Below are 12,401 nucleotides of genomic sequence, written 5' to 3'. Positions count from 1 at the left end.
ACATTAATATATGTAACAATGGAATATTGTGTAATCAAGTTTCAACGATTTGAAGTTTCACCGTTTATTTATTCGAAAACGTCCTCATTAAGGCGTTTGCAAAACGGCACTTTCTCAAACATTTGTTAACAGTTATTATAGTCTCCTTCAGAAACATTTAATATGACAAAAACTGACACAAGTATCTTGTTAGTACAAACAAAGTGTTTGAGTGGTTTAGACGTGTTTTTCTCCCAAACAGTTGGACTAACCTAACACATATGCATATCGTTGGGGGATTTGAATGCGCATGACGTAAACGTTCTCCGTCGCTGGGGCGCTTGAAAAAGACAAATGCTCTGTAATGTGCTACCTTGCAAGAATTTTAATGCCATTTTTAAAAAAATAATTCTAATTGATATATTGATTATATGTAAGATTTTTTTCTAAGTGTTACTTTTATTTGAACTTATTCTTATAATGATTGAAATTTAGTAAATTTGGGTCGACGGATTCATTTGTTTTCCTAACTTAGGAATAACAAATGATACGATAAATGAAAACTACAGCGTTTTATTAATTTTCGTACATTTTATTCGTTTTTTTCAACATCTAATGTTATAATGCACATTTTTTATTTAATTAAATGATATGAAGAAATAAAACAGATTTTATGCCTTCAACTTTAAGATACGTTATGATTTTACAATTTCCCCTACAATCAAATCAAACAACCGTCTGTGAGTTGTTAGCATCCGGCATTTTTCAAAAAAAGAACTTCTTATGGTATAAGAACATATTTATTCACCCAAATGTGTTATAAGGCATCAAACTTATATTGCCTACAGCGGCAAATACAGTTGAGTTCACACTAAACTTCCCACCCTTGTGCACTTCTAGTGCACTAGAGCTGAACTAGAAGTGCACACCGTGTGCACTTCTAGTGCACTAGACCATATGACCAGGCTGGCCAGGGAAGGTGACACCTAAATGGTAGATTGGATAATTGTATATCAAGTGACAGGGGGCATCTATATTGTTGAGCTGCTGTAAGAAAAAAAAACTTGGGGAATATATGGCCTATTCAAGAATATAAATAAGTAAATTTTAACATTTTAGGTGATATCATGTTAAAGCTTAAAATTAAAAAAAAAATTATTTATTGTAATCATATTTTTATTAACCAGTATTTAACTGTAAGTGCAAAATATTATCCCTTAAAATCAAATTTATAGAATTAATAAGGTTAAATTTAAATATTCTCCGTCATGGATAATTACGTAAAAGTGTTTTTTAAAGCTATTTTTAATGGCCATGTATTTCAATTTTTCTAGTGTACAAATGGGAAAATCAATGTGGTAATTCTGACCCAATTAATTTAGTTTGAAACAACATAAACTTTTTTTCATAAGCTCAAACAATTATATTTAAGCTAAAATATTATTTCTATAATATATAACTTAGAGACAATTCCTCATGTTCAATATTGAAAGAGAATAATTATTAATACATTGATTTTAAAACAATAAACTGTAATAATTTAGTATTCAACTGTGTAATGCTTGCATATGTTTTAAAGATATAAATAATTAAAATATTATCCATAAAATAAATAAATTTGATAACTTTATTCATGATTTCAATATTAAAAATTTAATGTATAAAGGGAATACTTTTATTGAAGAGGAAAATCTCAAGTCATGCTGTGTATTGGTATTTTACTGAGATGGATTGTTTTCATTATACCACTCTCCTGCTGATAAGAGGGCCTCAGGGTAAATAACAAAGAACAGTCAATTTTGCAGATTATAAGTATGCATTGAAATTCCCTGGTTTTCTCAAAATGCATGTTAGACATAAGCCTGGGATTCATCAGGCGTTGGCACTCAGGCTAGTTAGTCATATAGATAAATGACCATAATTTTTGTATAATCAAATATACAAAAAAAATCATAATGGCATAAATGCATATTAGATATTATTGTCTCTAAAGCGGAATTTTCTATATTTATCCATTTATCCACATTTCTTGCCATTCTGCATAATAATATATAACTTAAGAGGCAATTCCTCATGTTCAAGATTGAAAGAGAATATTAATTCATTGATTTATTTAGCTCTACTTATTCATCATATCATTTTCGTCATAAAGAAAAATATAAATAATTATCAAGATTATAAAAACTTACACACACACGCACGCTCGTACGCAATGTCTCTTTAAAAACTAACTTAAAAACGCATTAGTTAATGTAACCACTTCACAATTTCTGTAAACACAAACAATCACAATTAGTTCTAGCTAGAAAAACTTTGCGCATGCGTCAAGATGGCGGGTCAAAAATTTTCAGTGGAAAATAAACAACCAAATTTCTGTTTTTTATAAGTCAGTGGAAGGTAGTATGAGCGAAGTTTTTAACTGAATTATTATGCAATGACATTTCCCTCATTTTGTGACTAATTTCATGGGTCGAAAACGCAAAACAGACGTGATATCACCTGGTAGCGATAACAAAGAGGTGAAAAGGAAGGACACAAACGGTAACAAGATGGCGGCATCACAAACAAACGTACCTCAAAATGTACCGCTTACACCACATCAGACTCATAACAGTGGGATGCAGCAGCCATACGTCAATCCCAATGCCAATTATACAGGCGTAAATCAATATATGACACCTACTTATCCTTACAATTCTCCATATTTGAACGCTACACAAAGTTCTCCATTATTGTCACAACCGTCAAATAACGGTAATAACGGTAATAGTGAAATTTTGCAGTCTATTTTACAGAGATTAGACAATGTTGACACAAAATTAGGACAATTATCCGTTATACAGGTTAGTGTTGACTCTATAACGGCGAGACTGCAGAGCTTAGATCAAAAGATCAGTGACATTGAATCTAGCCAAAAATTTATTGGTGAGCAATACGATAAAGTATCTACATGTACTAACGAAAATAAGCAAAATATAGACAAAATAAAAAAAGATTTATGTAACGTGAAAACGCATTGCTTTGAATTATCGCATAAGAACGACTCTTTACAGGAAAGTGTTATAGATCTCAAGTGCAGATCCATGCGAGATAACCTTCTCTTTTTTGGTATACCTGAAGGCAAGGTTTCTTTCAAGCCAGAGATGCTCTCTTCTATACAATCAAGCTCAGCCGGTGAAGAGCACACTGCTTCAGTGGCTTCTAAATCTCATCATGGTTCTACTAGTGAAAATCCTGAATTTGATACGACCACACTCCCCCCTGCAATACCATCCAGTTACTCAAATGTATTATCTGATGACTGCAGTGCTAAAGTTCTTGACTTTTGTGAACATGTCTTGAAAATTACAGATGCTAAAAGCAGACTTACTATTTCAAGAGCACATCGTATTGGTCAAGCAGTACCAGGCAAAGTGCGCCCAGTGGTTGTTAAGTTTGAATCTGATTCAAAAAGTGTTATTAAAAACAGCTTAAAATGCATTGATTTAAAACACACACCTTACAATGTCTCAGACCAGTATCCACAAGAGGTGGTCGAGCGGAGAAAGTCACTCTTGCCACATTTGATCAAGGCCCGTTCTGAAGGAAAGCGAGCAGTACTTGTAAGGGATAAACTGTTTATTAACAATCAGCCATTTAAACCTATCAAAGATACAGACAACAGTCAAGGGATTCACATGAACTTAAATAGTAGTTAGGGGTTAGGAGGAAAGTGTGAACTTAGTATAGTATCCTGGAATGTTGAAGGACTTAGAAATTGTTTATGTGATGAAGATTTTGTGAATTTTGTTGTTAATTTTGATATACTGTTCTTTTGTGAAACATGGCAAAGGGCTGTAGATAATTTTTCATTAGACGGCTATAAATCTATTGACATTCCTAGAAAAGAAAGCTTATTACCTAATTGTAAAAGAGGGCATGGAGGAATCTGTCTGTTTTATAAGAATTTTCTCAATCCTGGTATTAGTGTTGTTGAAATAGACCAAAATGGTATTTTATGGGTCAAATTGTGCAAACTTTTTTTTAAATTTGAAAAAGATATCTATATTTGTTTTTTGTATATTCCTCCTAGTACTTCTGTCTATTATGCTATACATGAAATAGGCTACTTTGACAAAATTGAACAGGGTTTATGTAAATATTCAGACTGCGGTGAAGTTGCTGTAATTGGCGATTTAAATGCAAGGTGTGGCGAGCGATCCGACGTTTTACAATCAAGTGACGATTTTAATAAATTTATAAATGTTTTAGATCAAAATGATGGTGTAGACAAGAAATTTGATTTACCGCATAGATTTACTATGGATAATGGCGTAAATTCGTCTGGTTTAAGATTATTAGATATATGCCTGAGCAGCAGTTTGAAAATTGTTAATGGGCGAGTAGGAGATGATGCTGGTACTGGTAGTTTTACGAATATGACTGTTAGAGGCAATAGTTTAATTGATTATACACTTTGTACTTATGACCTATTTAAGTCTTTGACTGATTTTGTTGTTCATGATTTTCAAACTTGTTCTACACATGCACCAATACAAGTTAGTTTCTCTGTCAATTGTTTTTTACAGACTGAGTCGGTTGAGTATGCTAGTGTTAATAATAAACTTGTATGGAAGGCAGAGAAAGCACCTTTATTTAAAGAAAATATCAGTAATTCAGTGTCAGAATTTGATGATATAGTAAACAGTATGATACGTCAAGATACTAATTTTGATACTGGTATTAATAATTTTGCTGACACTTTGTATAGTAAAGCTTTTAGTGTTTTCGGTCAAAAGAAATACAATCATAGTAAAAGGTCAGATAAGCGTAAATTTTTAAGTCCGTGGTTTACATCTGACTGTGAGGATGCAAGACGTGTATACAAGGCATCGAATAAAAGATACAGATGCTCTAAGAATGTAGAAAACTACGAAATTTTAAAAGTTGCCCGAAAAAGATATAAACTAGTTAAAAGAAAAGCTAAAGCCAAATTCAAATTAAAACAGAAAGGCAACTTACATAATTTAGCAAGGAGTAATCCACAAAAATTCTGGAGCGAAATAAAAAAAGTTAGAAATAAAAAAAATCCAGACAGTACACTGACTAAAGATGACTTTTATGACCATTTTAAAAATCTTTTTGCAGAGGATAATGTTTTTATTAATAATGATGTAGAAAATGAGCTTATGAATAATGATTTTATTAATGATAACGATGTGCAACAACTGGATAAGATGTTTGATATAATAGAGGTTGAAAAGGCTATTTCCTGTTTAAAATGTGGTAAAAGTGGTGGAATTGATATGCTTATTCCTGAAATATTTAAAGAATGTAATACAATTTTATCACCTGTTTTATGTAAATTATTTAATTATATGTTTGTAAATGGTATTTATCCAGAAAGTTGGTCTAAAGGAATTATAGTCCCCGTACCCAAAAAGGGGGATATGAATGATACAAATAACTACAGAGGTATCACTTTGACTAGTATTTTTTCTAAAATTTTCTCTATTTTATTAGATACTCGCTTAAGACTTTGGGCAGAAGAAAATGATTTATTGTCTGAATACCAATTTGGTTTTCGCAAAGGAAAGAGTACAGTAGATTGTGTTTTTGTATTAAGTTCAATTATAAATCAAGTGTTAAATTATGAAAATAAGAAACTATATTGTGCTTTTGTGGATTTCCGTAAAGCCTTTGATGTTGTTTACAGAAATGGAATATGGGTCAAAATGATAAGATACGGGACTTCACTTAAAATTGTTAAAGTTTTGCGTTCTATGTACGAAAGTGTTAAATCATGCATAAGAATAAATGGTGATTTGTCTGACTTTTTTGAAAATAACTCAGGTGTAAAACAAGGGGAGCCATTATCTCCCTTATTATTTATTTTCTTTATAAATGATATGTATGACTTTTTGCTTAATGATGTAATAGATGTTTTTAGTTCAGATAATGTACAGTTAATTTTACTGCTTTTTGCAGACGACACTGTCTTATTTTCATACTCGAAAGAAGGTTTACAAATTTTGCTAAATAAACTTAATCTATATTGTACAACATGGGGTATAAATGTCAATATTAATAAAACTGTTGTTATGGTATTCAAAAGGGGTAATAGACCAGAAAATATTGATTTGTTCTATGGTCAAAATAAGTTAAATATTGTGACAAAGTTTACTTATTTAGGTGTAACATTGTCATCAAATGGTTCTTTTTACCAAGCACAGAAGTCATTGTCAAAACAAGCGTTGAAAGCATCATTTTCATTGTATGCATTGTTTGATAGTTTACAAATGGATATTACTGAAAAAATGACATTGTTTGACTCAATGATCTTACCTATATTGAATTACGGATCAGAAGTATGGGGTTTCCATAAAGCTCCTGATATTGAAAAAGTTTATCTGAAATTTATGAAAAATGTTTTATGCGTACGGCAACAAACGTCAAATTTAGCAACTTATGGTGAACTAGGCAAAATTCCCCTTATAGTATTGAGGAAAATAAGTATAGTAAAGTTTTGGTACAAAATTTTGAAATCCCCAAATTCATTAGTGTATAGAGTTTATAATTTAAGAGACGATCACGGTAATATTATTAATAATTGGTCAGCGAAAGTAAAAGATTTGCTTGATGATATGGGTTTTTCATATTTATGGAATATGCAAGATGTTACAGATATACAAATAAATGCGGTTATCGAGAGAATATATGATCAATATTTACAACAGTGGTTTAGTGATATACAAAGTTCTCCGAAATTAGACACTTACTGTACATTTAAAACTGAATTTAGCTACGAAAAATATCTTAGCCTGATATTAAATGATAAATATAGAATAGCGTTTACAAGATTAAGATGCTCAGCACATCGACTTTTTATAGAGGAAGGCAGATACAGAAATATTGAAAGAAATGATAGAATTTGTATTAATTGTGATATGAACAAAGTAGAAAATGAATACCACTTTCTGTTAGTATGTCCTAAGTATAGAGATCTCAGAAGGGAATGTTTACCAAGTTATTATTGTGTTTGGCCTACTATGAATAAATTCAAATATTTAATGAATACAAATTGTGCTCAGTTGCTGAATAAAACAGCTAAGTTCATTTATTTGGCAAGTAATAAACGTGAGTCATTACACTGACATAACATTTCACTATACCTGTATTTTTAACGACGAGTGTCGTTTAACTTCATAGGATACAATTTAAGTATAGTTTATAAAAACTAAAGTTGACTAAGTTTCTGATCAAAATGAATGTCTAACAAACATGATATCGGTTAAAAAAATTTTACATCACATAATCATAATAAAATACGTGCTCTGAAATAAATATAATGTATGTAATTTAATAATAGACTAACATACATGTGCGTTTATTTAAAGGGTATAAAGCTATAATCTTTACAACATGTATCATTTATAAGACTATTTCTTTCATGCAAACATTTTGGAAGTATTCTCCTTTTTTCAGATATAACATTACTTGTTGTAGCGGATATATAGCTTTATACACTTTATCAAAAATTATTGTCATGAATTATGCGTATGTATATAGTTTGTTAATGTTAACTGAACTGGTGTTGGGTAACAGTAACGAAGCTGACAAAATGGTCATTCTAGCAAATTGTCTGACAAGTGATAACCAGACGTCAATTACTCTTGTAGCTATCTAAATATATACATGTACTTGATTATCATGTAATGGTACTCTTTTTATTTTGTTTCGGAAAAGAGGTACCTGTACGTGTAACGTTGCTACTTAGCTCCTTCTGATATGCTATTTATCGTATAGCATGTCTTTGTAAGGAACATAAGGTTCAAAAGCGATTGAAATATTACTATATATCATTTTCCAATATACCCTTCACCAGTTCTCACAATGATTGTATATTATGTATTTATATGTCTCATATTTATGTTCTATGCACTTATCTAGTGGGTTTCTTTTTTGTACTTTGAATAGAAATTGGAAGGATAAAAGCTTTGTATGTTTGGTAAGAGATTTAAAAAGATTGGTTTATTAAATCTATTTACTAATTAATTTATAATTATATCATTCTCGTTATGTACATACTTTTCTCATTATGTGTTTATTGAACCGCCGAACATGGCGATGGACATTGTAAAATGTTTTTGCCAATAAATATTTTGAATCTTGAATGAAAAAAAAAATCTTGTTGTGTGTAGATCATCGTTTAATTCCTGCATTTACTTTCTATTTATAAAACATACCTAGATAACATCCTCGACGCAAGAAGTGCATGCAAGTCTTCTTCTCCATATATAAATCTTCTATATCATGCCTTTTAAATAACAAAAATATGATTTTTGGCGACCGCAGCAAACATATTTTATATTGACTTTGATTCCATATGGTTCATTATCTGCAATAAGTAAATTTTTCATTTAATTGCAAAATGTAATTTTTTTAAGTCATGTTATTTAAACTATCTATATATTTCTTGCAGAATTAACCATAAATATCTACCTTGTGCCAGGGTCTTTCAGATAGAAAATATTTTAAAGACCCTGCCTGTGCATGCAAAGTCTAAAATCCTTTTTTAGTAAACCTTTTTAATTGTCTAGACAGTAATAATGTACACAGACCCCACCCCAACGAAAGAATCCTTTTCTCTTACAAGAAATCTGAACTACCTGATACCCTTCTCTAGGACACAATACCATCAAAATTCTTTCTTTCCTAGGAGCATACGTCTTTGGAATAGCCTTCCTCTAACTGTTCAGTCTTGCCCCAGGCAGTTTATACTGAGAGGCTTGACCCATTCTGTAAATTCTAAATTGCACGCTTTAAATTAATAGTCTTGTAGAACTTTTATTCTTTTAACGTTTTAAATTTGCATATAAATAATTTCTTATATTATCACTTTCCTGACAACGCGGCTGCTGGTCATAATCAGAATTGATTGTTAAGCAGTATGATATACTGTACATTGTAGATGTATTCGTATAACATGATAGCTCGATTAATATTTTCTTCTCAATAAAGTGCATCTAAAAGAAATCAAGTGTAAAAGCGAGACATGTACGATTTGTGTAAGTATAAATAAATAGTTTATCATTCTTTTATTTTACGCTGTCAGTCTTTTTTGTATCCAGAAAAAAGGAAACTTCACTGCTGGTTGATTCGTTTGAGACGCGAATGTTAAAATAATGGTATCGTTCAAGATATACACGATTTTCATTATCGTTTTTGTGTCTGTTGCATAACTTTAAATTTGTCGATTTCGGGACCATGCTACCACCTTGCTGTGCCCTTTCAAGCTCTCAAGTAACTTTGAATATTCTGACATAAAAATATATGGCAACAGTTTTAGTCAATTTATCTTGTACTTCAAGTTCAACAGTCAGCAAGTCCATGGACCGACGTAAACAACATGACCTTGCAGTACTGGACTTCAGCAAAGCGTTCAACCGCGTCCCACACAGCTGCCTGCTAGCCAAGCTTCATCATTATGGCATCAGACACCATACCCTGAAGTGGATTGAGGCATTTCTCACAGGCCGCACTCAGCGCGTAGTAGTTGATGGAGCAACGTCCGATCCAGCACCCGTTATCAGCAGAGTCCCCCAGGGAAGCGTGCTTGACCCATACTCTTCCTGGTCTTATCAACGACCTGCCACTTCATGTTACGTCCAAGGCCAGGCTCTTTGTGGACGACTGTGTGGTATACCGGGAAAACACCACTGAAGAGGACTGCCACATTTTACAGGATGACCTGAAGAAGCTGGCATTGTGGGAGAAACGCTGGGGCATGAGTTTCCACCCAGAGGAGTGCAGCATAATCAGGGTCCACAGAAAGAGGAACCCCATCATATACCCGTACTCCTTGAAGGGCCACACATTCGAGATAGACTTGACAACCAAGCACCTCAGAGTCCATATGTCTGGAAACCTCTCCTGGAACCAAAACGTTGACAAGATTGTGAAGAAGGGCAACAGCACACTAAGCCTTCCTTCGACGCAACCTGCGCATCAGCAATGAACAGGTCAAGAGCACAGCCTACATGTCACTCGTGCGACCAAGCCTTGAATATTGTTCCACCATGATCTGGAACCCTTATACCAAGGACCTAAAACGCAAGCTCAAGATGGTCCAGAGGAGAGCTCCAAGATATGTGACGAACCGTTACCACAATACCAGCAGCGTATCCTCCATGATTTAACACTTTGGGTGGGAGACTAATGAGTCACGACGGACCAAAGCCCAGCTGACCATGATATTCAAGATCACCAATGACCTTGTGGACATACCAGTCATTGATTACCTCACCCCTGCCCCGAGCCGCACTGGAAGTGACCACTCCAAAAAGTTCCATCTACCATCCACATCTACATCGTACTACAAGAACTCCTTCTTCCCTCGTACAGCCACAGCCTGGAACAGCCTACCTGCCCCCATTGCAGAGGCCCTGACTTGGTATCCTTCAAGCAGGGATTATCATCCCTCACATTCTAATCCGCCATTAGGGGCCCAGCTACAAGTACCCACTAGTGATATCCAAGGCTGTGCCGGCCGCGGCCACCGTAACCGGAGAAGTTTGGGTTGAAGAGGCGAAATGTAGCTGGCCAGACTTTTTGTCTATACCTTTTTCTTTTGACCTATCAAACCTCTTCTAACTTTCTATCATTTCATGTATATTTCTTTTTCTTGACCTAGCACAGCCCGTCGCGTTATAATCAAGTGTGATTGCACAGACATACGATGAAGATGTAGAATATATCAGACATTTCAGGCTTGTTATAGTTTATGTTGGTCTATATAATTATACCCCTGCAAGGGGGTATACTGGAATCAGCTTGTCCGTCTGGCAGTCCGTCAGTTTTTTATAACTTAAGATTCCTTTGACCCACAGTCTTCATATTTGGCATGGAGGTTAGTCACGACAAGTAGATGACCCCTATCGATTTTGAGGTCACTGGGTCAAAGGTCAAGGTCACAGGGGCCTTGACTTCAAAAAAAGCTTGTCCGCCCAATAACCTAAGATTCCTTTGACCCACAGTCTTCATATTTGACATGGAGGTTAGTCATGATTAGTAGATGACCCCTATTCATTTTGAGGTCACCAGGTCAAAGGTCAAGGTCACAGGGGCCTTGAATTCAAAAAGCTTGTCCGCCCAATAACTTAAGATTCCTTTGACCCACAGTCTTCATATTTGGCATGGAGGTTAGTCATGATTAGTAGATGACCCCTATTGATTTTGAGGTCACCAGGTCAAAGGTCAAGGTCACAGGGACCTTGACTTCAAAAAGCTTGTCCGCCCAATAACTTAAGATTCCTTTGACCCACAGTCTTCAAATTTGGCATGGAGGTTAGTCATGATGAGTAGATGACCTCTATTGATTTTGAGGTCAAAGGTCAAGGTCACAGGGGCCTTGACTTCAAAAAGCTTGTCTGCCCATTAACTTAAGATTCCTTGGACCCACAGTCTTCATATTTGGCATGGAGGTTAGTCATGATGAGTAGGTGACCCCTATTGATTTTAAGGTCACTGGGTCAAAGGTCAAGGTCACGTGGACTTTGACTTCAAAAAGCTTGTCCGCCCATTAACTTAATATTCCTTTGGAAATGGAGGTTGATCATGACTATAAGGTGACCCCAATTGATTTTGAGGTCACTGGGTCAAAGGTCGACTAAAAAAAGCTTTTCCCCTCAATTGCTTAAGAATGCCTGTTGGCAGTGTATTGATTTTGACATTTGAAGCATGTAGAAAACATAGCACTGGCTTAGTAACCTCAGATTTGGCAGGGACGTTGTCCTTGAGCTCTAAATGGCCACTGTTGATTCTGACAAAGTGGTATGCAGGGGTATTCACGCCATGACAGTGGCAGTTCTAGTTATGACTAATATTCTTTTCCTGCCTCCTGGTGCACATGCTTGGACAATTCTTTAACAAAGGACAATTTTCTCAGATGTAATACATGTGTACATAAACTTCAGTGGCTTTCTTGTTTTAAATTTTTGAGCCAATACAGTATATATATATTTTTTTGTTTCGTTTATTTTTGTTCTAACTTTGCATTTTAACATCTTTTTTATGGACTTCAAATATTAGGTGTCATGAAAATCTAAAAATAGAAAACATTTCTATTAGAACTGAAAGTTACCAGTTTATGTTTGTTTTAATGTTTCCTATATGTAATTCTTAAAAAATATATTAAGCAAGTGTGAAAGAAATACCTTCATTGCCTTTCAAGAAATTCTAATATTTATGTTATAAACCAGATAGGGCAATGTGACCAGCCTGGTTAAATGCCTGTAAAATAGATTAAACGACCCATGCCATATTAATTAGACTATTTGCCACCCACTACTATTAGTTTTGGCTTGCAGCTTCCATAACATAATGTTGCAATATCATTGTTTCATGGGTTAAAATTTATACTATCTGACTATCTGAGATGATAT

The sequence above is a fragment of the Ruditapes philippinarum genome, unplaced genomic scaffold, assembly GCF_026571515.1.
Source record: "Ruditapes philippinarum isolate M1 unplaced genomic scaffold, ASM2657151v2 ctg6222_1_1_1_1, whole genome shotgun sequence".
NCBI classification, from domain to species: Eukaryota; Metazoa; Mollusca; class Bivalvia; order Venerida; family Veneridae; genus Ruditapes; species Ruditapes philippinarum.
Note: the sequence above shows the minus strand (reverse complement) of the source record.